We start from the raw sequence: 8884 nt of genomic DNA on the forward strand, positions 1-8884 counted from the left end.
TTCAAAGGTGTCAGTAAGAAGGATTTTTGCAACACTATGTGTTTAGTAGTTGGTTGTTATCGAATAGTACTTATTTTTAAACTTTGCCCCTTTTTGTTGAAAATATTTTTTCAAAGGAAATTTTAAAAATTCTCTAAAAACTATTACTTTAAATTGGCAACGTTCGTCAAAATGTAAGTACACATTTTTTCTGTTAAGAGAAGCTAATAAAAAAATTACATTATTTATATTATATTTTAAATACCGTATAAACTAAACATATTTAAAAAAAATATTTTTTTTATAATTTGATGATTTTTATACATATATTGATAAGTGTTTTACAATTTAAATCGATAAAATCAATTTCGTAGTTCGTTCTCAAGCGCACCGGGGAAATACCATAAGCGGTATTCCCCGGAATTTCTTATATGTGACAGTTCTTCTGTCATCGGTCAAGCGCGCGCCGGGATACAGCTTAGTGCGATTAAATAAACAGTGAAATATGTTATAATCACAGCATTTTTCTTAAAAAGTTACAATTGTAGATGATTCAAAGTGATTTACCATTGGAATTATAGACTTTATAATCGAAATTATCAATTATGAGTGTGCCAGTAAGTGTTTGGTTATATGAATACTATATCACGGTTATTCTAACAAAATTACTATTGACTTTCTAGGATCTAATATTAAAAGACAAACAGCAGTGATTTGGCAATTGAAGATATACATGCCAAAGTTAATTAAACATATTACAATGGTAGTAATAATGAAAAATCTCATATTAGTGTAAACAAAAAGTTACTTTTTACCCAATATATAGTATCGTTTGCAGTCAATTTTCAGAATCAATGAGAGATCTAATAACATTTACGTATGGCAAACAATTAATGTATGACATATTGCGACTATTTTGAAGAAGATGAAGATATGTCAATCTACGTGTTTAATCCTCTACAGTAATTTCCGTTAATTTTGTTCTTCGTTTGTCGTTCAAATTTAATTTATGGATTATAATAGTAGTAATAATGTGTTCAATGTTTACTCTTATAATTTTTTAATTACTTTTCAGAAGCAATGATGGAACAATTTGATGACCTAAATGGCTACAACGTAGAATTGGTATATATAAACAAAGAGTTAATCTACTCATGTTGAAGTCACTGTCAGCAAGTATTATCTTTTCATAAAGAACATACTACATAAGTTTGATGTAACTGAATATCTTAAATTTGGCTATTCAGAAAGAGGAATGATGGCACAGAACAAAAATTGTACATATTTTGCCACATCGGAATTAAAAATAACCCACTCTTAGATATTTTGGCTATCGATTATTCCAGGTATGCAATCACATATTTATAATCATTGTAAAATGTCGTTTATTAGATAACATCCAAGAAACTACACATTTATAAGCTGTCCGACAGCGCCGATTTGATCGACATTAACTTTCAATCCTCACATACTAAGGATATATTACACGTTCATGTTTAAAACATAACTGGTTAATTTAAAATTCTTAAAATCTAACGTATATGTGTATTAAATCGGAAAGCAATGATAATGTTTATGTAATATAAAAGAAAAACTCACTTTCGGGCCTCGGAGCCCGGCGACGGGATTTCAAAATTTGAAAATTTCATTACAAAGATTGTTTTATGATTGTTTATCTAATTTAATCGATGTATTCTTCTTATCCTAAACACATTATGTATATATTTAATTTTCATAGTTATAACACACCTAGTTAATTTGCAATCCGATTATTTATAAAAGCAAAAACTCACTTTTAGGCCTCGGAGCCCGTCGCCGGGAATTAAAAATTTGAAAATTTCATTACGATGATTATTTTATGATTGTTTATCTAGTTTAATCAATGTATTCTTCTAATCCTCAACACATTATGTATATATTTCATTTTTATTCAGTCAAATGATGAATTAATGAAAATTATTGTCGCGTAGCAAAATTTTATTATTAAATAATAATTATTTAAAAGTGTTGTCACGGTACTGTCTATTTGAATTTGAATGCTTATTTTTCATTGGTCGAAGCTATTTGAATATTTGAATGCTTATTTTTGATTGGTCGAAACAACAGAACGCATTACCGGCGGCTCGAAAATCAATCGGAACAAATTCAATTTTAATTTTTAATATTATTTATTATTATAATTAAATATATTTCCTTTGTTTACGTGTATTGTTACACACCGTTAATACAAAGCGATACGATTTACAGAGTAGATAATTGAACGGAGAATGTTTCGTTTAAAGTTATGCGCGTCCGGAAGCGGAAGCGGCTTAGAACAATTATATATAAGACAACAAAATAATAGACAGACATATTATATATGAAATTAGTTTAATATTCCACCTTTATTATTTTTATTATATTTTACAAAATAATAAAATTTAATATAACAAAAATATTAAATGATTAATATTTTAGAAATTAGAGCAAGAAATATTTTTTATTTTGGATCGTTCATATTAACACTTTGAGTAGTGAGTTAATTTATACACATATGTTAATTTGATTTATACAGATGATAATGAGTTAATTTTAAGTATTTTCTATAAATAGTTCTATGGTTATTTATTCATTATTATTTTATATTGCATTTATAGTAATTTACAAATAAAAAACAGTGGTACGCGGATTTATTGCTTTGACTTATTTTACTACTTTTTTGTATTACTATTTTTTATTAATTTATTTTAACACTTTTCTATTATTAAATTTCGGTAATTAATTTTACTTATTTATTATAAATTATTCGGTTTTATTGTGGATATTTTAAAAATAAATACAGAGGCTTTCAATATTTTTTTTATAGAATTAATATAAAATATTTTTTGTCATGTTAATTTATTTCGTACTCTTTAATTTATCTGCATTATTTTTTATATATTTGCTCACATTAATTCAAATGTAAATGTAAATATATATTGCTATCTGGGGTACCTCAAAACAGTGAATGATCGACCACCGTACATGTACGGCGATACTCTTCAAAGGATTAATTATAGCCGTTTAGAGTTAGCCTTTGGTTGCTTTTTGATGACGACTGGGTCGAACCAAATCAAGCGATTGTAGTTAAGAGACCACTTGGTCTTAACACTGAAAGTGTCTGTCCTAATCTTGGTGCTATTGATTTGGCGAGCTTCACTGGTGGTAGGCCCAAGTCAAATCTTAACTGACTACTGTTATGTTGCATAGTTGTATAGAATTTCTCATAAAAAAAAGAGCAAAATTCTGCCTATTATATTTTCTCATCATCTCAGGCGGCAATTACGGTTAATATGGCGTTTATGAAAAATATACAGTGTTTTTTTTATATTTGGAAATAAGATATTTAAAATTACGCGGCTTCAGAAAAAAAATCTTTGGTAAAAGTCATTTTTGTGTTATTATTGTGCAAATTTATACTTTGCAGACAAATTTTTAGGTTTATATTAAATTATAATAAGGCTTCAGGATTTTTTTGTTAAATATGCTAAAGCGTTTGCTAAAACAAATTTGTATGTTATTATTGTGCAAATTTCTACTTAATATAGATTTTTGTTAGTACGTATTTTTAAAGTATGCGTCTCTAAAACTTGTTAATTATCTTTGGTATTTGACTTAGTTAAATAACATAAATTATTTATTTATTACATATAGAATTTTTTTTCACAAAGTATTTTTGTGTTATTATTATAAATTTATTTTAGAAACCTTTTAGTATCTTGGCATTTCTATTATTTCTTATTTAATTTATATCGTCATTATTTAATATTGAATATTAAGTTCTATCGTCAGTATCTATCCTTAATCGTCAGTACTCGAGTAATAAAATTATTTAAAACTCACTTAAACTTGTAAAAATCAAGTAGCTCTGCTCTTTAGCTTTTTTATCTGTCATTTTGTACAAGAGCCTTTGTTGAGTGAGATAAAAATTAAGTTAAGTAATTGGTGATATGAGTATTATATATTTTGATAAAGCCTGAACAAATGAGAGCAAAGAATAATATATCACCACTCGCGCTAGTGTTTAGCAACATCTCTATCGCTTTCAGAAAACTTTGCAGGAGATGCGAGGGCATTAGAATTTTTCAAGACTGGTTCATATTTTGCTAGGCTATTGTGATATTAAATTTTATTTTTAATAATATTTTGCTAAGCTAAGCTAAGTCTATATTGTTTGTAGATTTAAAAATATTTTATTGTTATTTATGGTGGTTAATGTGCCAAAGAAAATACTCTGTATGCTTTCATGGTTTTTCTGTAAGTATTGTTCTTAACAACAAAAATAACTACACAAACCAAAAGATTCAAATTCAAGCGTCATTTTATTTTTGTTGAATTTGACAAAAAAAAAGCAAAAATTAAATTAAATTATTATTACTTTTTAAATTTGCTATACAACTAAATAAATAAATGATTAGTATTTTTAAAATTTGAATTTTTGTATTTTTTTTTATTTATAGACTAAAATTAGTTTCACCTACTATAATTTTATACTATGCATTGTTGTGTAGCATATTAAAAAAAGTAAAATTAGCAAATTTTATATACATCCAAAAAAACAACCTTTATGAAAAAAACAATTTGGTATGTTTGTGTTTCTTTTAAATGAATTTAAACCTTTAGAGATATTTTTTTCACAATTTTATAATTGTTATTAAAATATCGTAAAAATTAGATAATAATACATTATTTATAAAAACAATCTATTTTGATTTTATATATTATTGTTTATCATTAATTAAAATATTAGACTAAGACAGAATTTCGCGAGATTTTTAAAACAGAAAATTCAAAATTAGGTTTATCAGAAAAAACATGACAATGTAAAATAAGCTCGTAATTTTACATTAAAGTATTTTCCTTATGGTCCAATTACAGTGCAAATATCATTTGGCTTTATGTATTTTTAACGCTACACTATTTTTCATAAAACACAACAATATTTTTGTGCAGTTTATAAATATATTTACAGCAATTCTTATGTAATATTCGAATTTTAAAACATAATAATAAATGCAAACAAATATATTACAACAAATTTGGGGTATTTGATTAAATAAAAAACCCTAAAAAAATTAATATTTTTTTTAATATAAATAATTGCAAATGAATGAAAAAAAAACAATAACGACAATTTGAGATAAAAGCGTGCCAACATATTATTGTTCAGTGTAAATATTATAAATCAATTAAGCGTATTGTAAAACATATCTGTGTTTTCATAAAATACAACAATATTATAGAGCAGTTTTATTAAATATTTTGTACATAAAACTTTAACATTTTTCTTTAATAAATCATATTCAAGAGTCATAGCGCAATATATAATATATACAATATGTAAAATAATTAGGAATACGAAGGCAAATATAATATTATATCCTTAGATCAAATAAATCAATCGTATTTTGTACTGATTGTTTTGTCAAGTTATTAAGTATTTATTACGGTTATATTAAATGCTAGCTATTTATAAATAAAAATAAAATAAACCAGGTGATAAAAAACGTTTGTTCTAAATAGTGGATCATGTGGCAAAAAGTTTGGGAAATATTGATATGTAGGAATACGGTACTAAACATATCCAACCCGCTCGAATTAGTATAAATTGTTGCTTCACCCTACACCGCGCATAAATACGTCCATCGGGGGTTAAAACTGATGGGTCGGAATAAGAAGAGGCCATAGTAAGGGACGGATCCCATGCAGCATCTACGGCGTAGCACTGACGTAGCCGCGCGTCTCCTCCTTTGCGTTATTTGTGTCTCCGGCGAGGGCCGGCGGCTTAAGCCGTCTCATAAACATGCCCTCAATATCGGTCCGGGTAATCTGCGGGATTTGGCAATGGCGGCCGAGCATTCGGTAACCAATTTATATTCATTTCATCCCCAATCTTGGGCCAGCATCTGGATAACATTAAACGATGGACGTTTCCTGAGCGACTCCCTGAACTCACGGCCACACGTCACGTTACCGATAATGCCCCGCTGATCTTCCTGCCGATCTCTCTCTCTGATTCTCCAGGTCTGACCCTCTTCCTGATCTTATTAGCTTGCAGTTGTAACTTTAGTATTTTATTGCAAGCCAAGTGTCTATGTGTCATCTGTGAAAATTGTATCGGCGGTTACGAATTTTATGATTTTCCCATATCTGATGTTGTGCGTTGTGATTCAAAGATTGGATGAAAAAATAGATTCGTATCTGAGGGAATTGTGCCATGAAATATAATTATTTTTTATCTGTGGAATATAAAGAATTTCATAATTAAGTACGGTATATAAAATATTGAAAATGCTTTGAATTATGGGGGCAGCAACTTTAATAAATAGAAATTTGCAAATGACTATGATTTCTCTAACACAAAGTTATAAATTTGCATAGCACCTAGATTTGCACAATAGTCACGTATATATTAAACCCATCAATTAACTTAAAAACTCTTCAATATATTTTCTTCATATAGAAAAAAATACTATTGCTACATTGTAATTATCGTACGGTCACCTTAAAGTAATTTTCACAAAAAGTTTAAATAAGATGTGGATTATTCACTTATCATCAATAGAAAACTACTCGCTCGATTTCTTTGAACACAATTTTATAAATAATATATGTATATATTATTTGTAAAATTGTGTACTTTCAGTAAACGTAAATATTATTCGTTAATTATTTTTATATCTACATATTTAAATTTGTTAAATATGGAAAATATATATACGTATATTTACCGATTATCTGTGTTGTTCTAAGTAGCATTTTCATGACGTTTTGAAGAAAACAGATTTTGCACATTTAGTGATTTTTTTCAAGAATTGTATGACTTATTTAGCCGCACCATATTTGTTTAATGCATACTGTAATTTGTATATTGATCAGTTAAATAATTACTGAGTAATGAGCTAAAATATTGATAGTTTTGAGAATATATATTGTACAACAAAATAAAACGTGCTACTCTTCGAAAAAAATCACATGATGATGCAAAATCTATTATTTGCGAAACATCATGAAAATAATAACATGAATACGAATATTTTTATAAAAAAATTATTCTGTATTTAAAAAAAATATAAATTTATATAAGAACTTCGGTGCCTCACTATCGTGAGGTACCGAAGCTAGCGAGTGTGTGAATTCCGGACCCTCAACTTTTGTGGTTTTAAATATTATTTTTGCTTCGTTCTGATTTTAAAAAATATGTTTTAAAAATAAATGGTTCAAATAAGACATTATTATTTAGGATTTTCAATGATAGTAAAATGGTTCAATCTATAAAATAACTACTTAACATTTTCAGTTCATTTGAAAATAGGTTTACAACTTGACTAAATATTTATAGAAAAAAAACATTTTATAATATTTAACGTTAGATTTGAAACATTGATATTTTTTATTTATATCTGTTCTTATATTGATTTTGCTGATTGTTAGATTGAGGAATTTACTAAATTAAATTTCATTCTTCAGTACTGACCATCAAAGAAACTAAGCACTCAGATCTTAAATACGGATTTAATAAATTAAAGACAGGCGTTCTTCTGGACCTGATTTAGTTCCCGATTTATTTTGAAGGGTTGCGAAGTCAGTCTCGCTGCTCCTCTAAAATGTTTTTATGATCTGATTCTCAAAACATCATCATTTCCTGATCTATGGAAATGCACAAAAGTCACCCCTTTTCATAAAAAGGGTGACAAATTATATATAAAGAATTAAAGATCAGTCGCAGTGTTGTCAGCTCCTGCTAAATTATTTAAAATAATAATTCATAAATATCTCTATAATCACTTTCGGCAAGTTTTGTTAGACCAACAGCACGGGTTTCGTCCTGCCCGTTCCACTGTTACTAACCTTCTGTCGTTCACCATAACGGTGACAACTTCTCTCGATGTGAGAATTCAAGTAGACGTCGTGTAAACAGATTTTGAGAAAGCCTTTGACAAAGTTTGTCATAGATTATTATTAAAAAAATTGTCGAACCTCGGTTGCTCAGATAATTTAACTCGGTTATTCTCGAGTTATTTAAGCAATCGTAGGCAGTTTGTAGCCTATGGTGGACGATTGTCAAAAGAATATTTTACCCCTTCGGGGGTTCCTCAAGGATCCAATCTGGGACCTCTGCTTTTTGTGTTATTTATTAATGACATAAATACAGCAATTAAAAATTCAAGTTTTCTTCTGTACGCAGATGATTTAAAATTATATAAATGCATTCGATCTGTTGTGGACTCCTACTCTCTACAAAGCGATTTAGACTCTCTGTGGAGATGGGCTTTCATTAACCATCTGCCCTTTAGTGTCGGAAAGTGCCATACTGTGTCATTTTCTCGATCCCGTTCGCCATCAGCTTATTTCTACCATCTCGGTGGTAACATTTTGACTAGAGAAACTTCCACTAAAGATCTTGGAATCATTTTCGAGAGCAAATGTAGGTTCTTTCTAAACATACACGACGTCTGTGATAAGTCTTTCAAGATGCTCGGCTTTGTTATGAGGAATGCCTTTCACTTTGACGATCCGTCAGTTATTCGCATCCTTTATGACACCTTAGTTCGTAGCATTCTTGAAATGGTTCTATAATTTGGAATCCCTGAATAGCCAAATATTCCCTTTTAGTGGAAAAAATTCAAAAAAGGTATTTAAGATACCTTTACAAAAGGACATTTGGTTATTATCCGTACTTATATCCCAGCGCCTTTCTTTTAGGAGCGTTGGGATATGATATGCTGATTTCTCGCAGAAAGCTGTATGTTGCTAAGCATTTTTCAACAATCTGTCGACAATCCAGCTATTCTCGAGGAATTCCAGTTTTGGGTTCAGGAACTTTTTCGAGAACTACGATCGCGACCTCTTTTGACGCCGTTAGGGCTAGGACATCCGCACTTGC

At 28.7% G+C, this 8884-nt stretch overlaps 1 long non-coding RNA gene across 2 annotated transcripts; it reads left to right on the forward strand.

Moving 5' to 3' along the window:
* The first annotated feature begins 402 nt into the window (after window positions 1-402).
* Window positions 403-1789, forward strand: LOC148237159 (uncharacterized). 2 transcript variants are annotated; one of them, XR_015809045.1, is made up of 3 exons: window positions 403-742; window positions 818-941; window positions 1055-1789. It is a non-coding gene; the product is annotated as an uncharacterized LOC148237159 (long non-coding RNA). The 2 variants fall into 2 exon arrangements; XR_015809046.1 differs by having other exon boundaries at window positions 403-596; window positions 663-742; window positions 818-1789.
* The last annotated feature ends 7095 nt before the right edge of the window (window positions 1790-8884 follow it).

This window comes from Plectrocnemia conspersa, unplaced genomic scaffold (genome assembly GCF_051122295.1).
Source record: "Plectrocnemia conspersa isolate PC_06_02 unplaced genomic scaffold, ASM5112229v1 ptg000003l, whole genome shotgun sequence".
NCBI classification, from domain to species: domain Eukaryota; kingdom Metazoa; phylum Arthropoda; class Insecta; order Trichoptera; family Polycentropodidae; genus Plectrocnemia; species Plectrocnemia conspersa.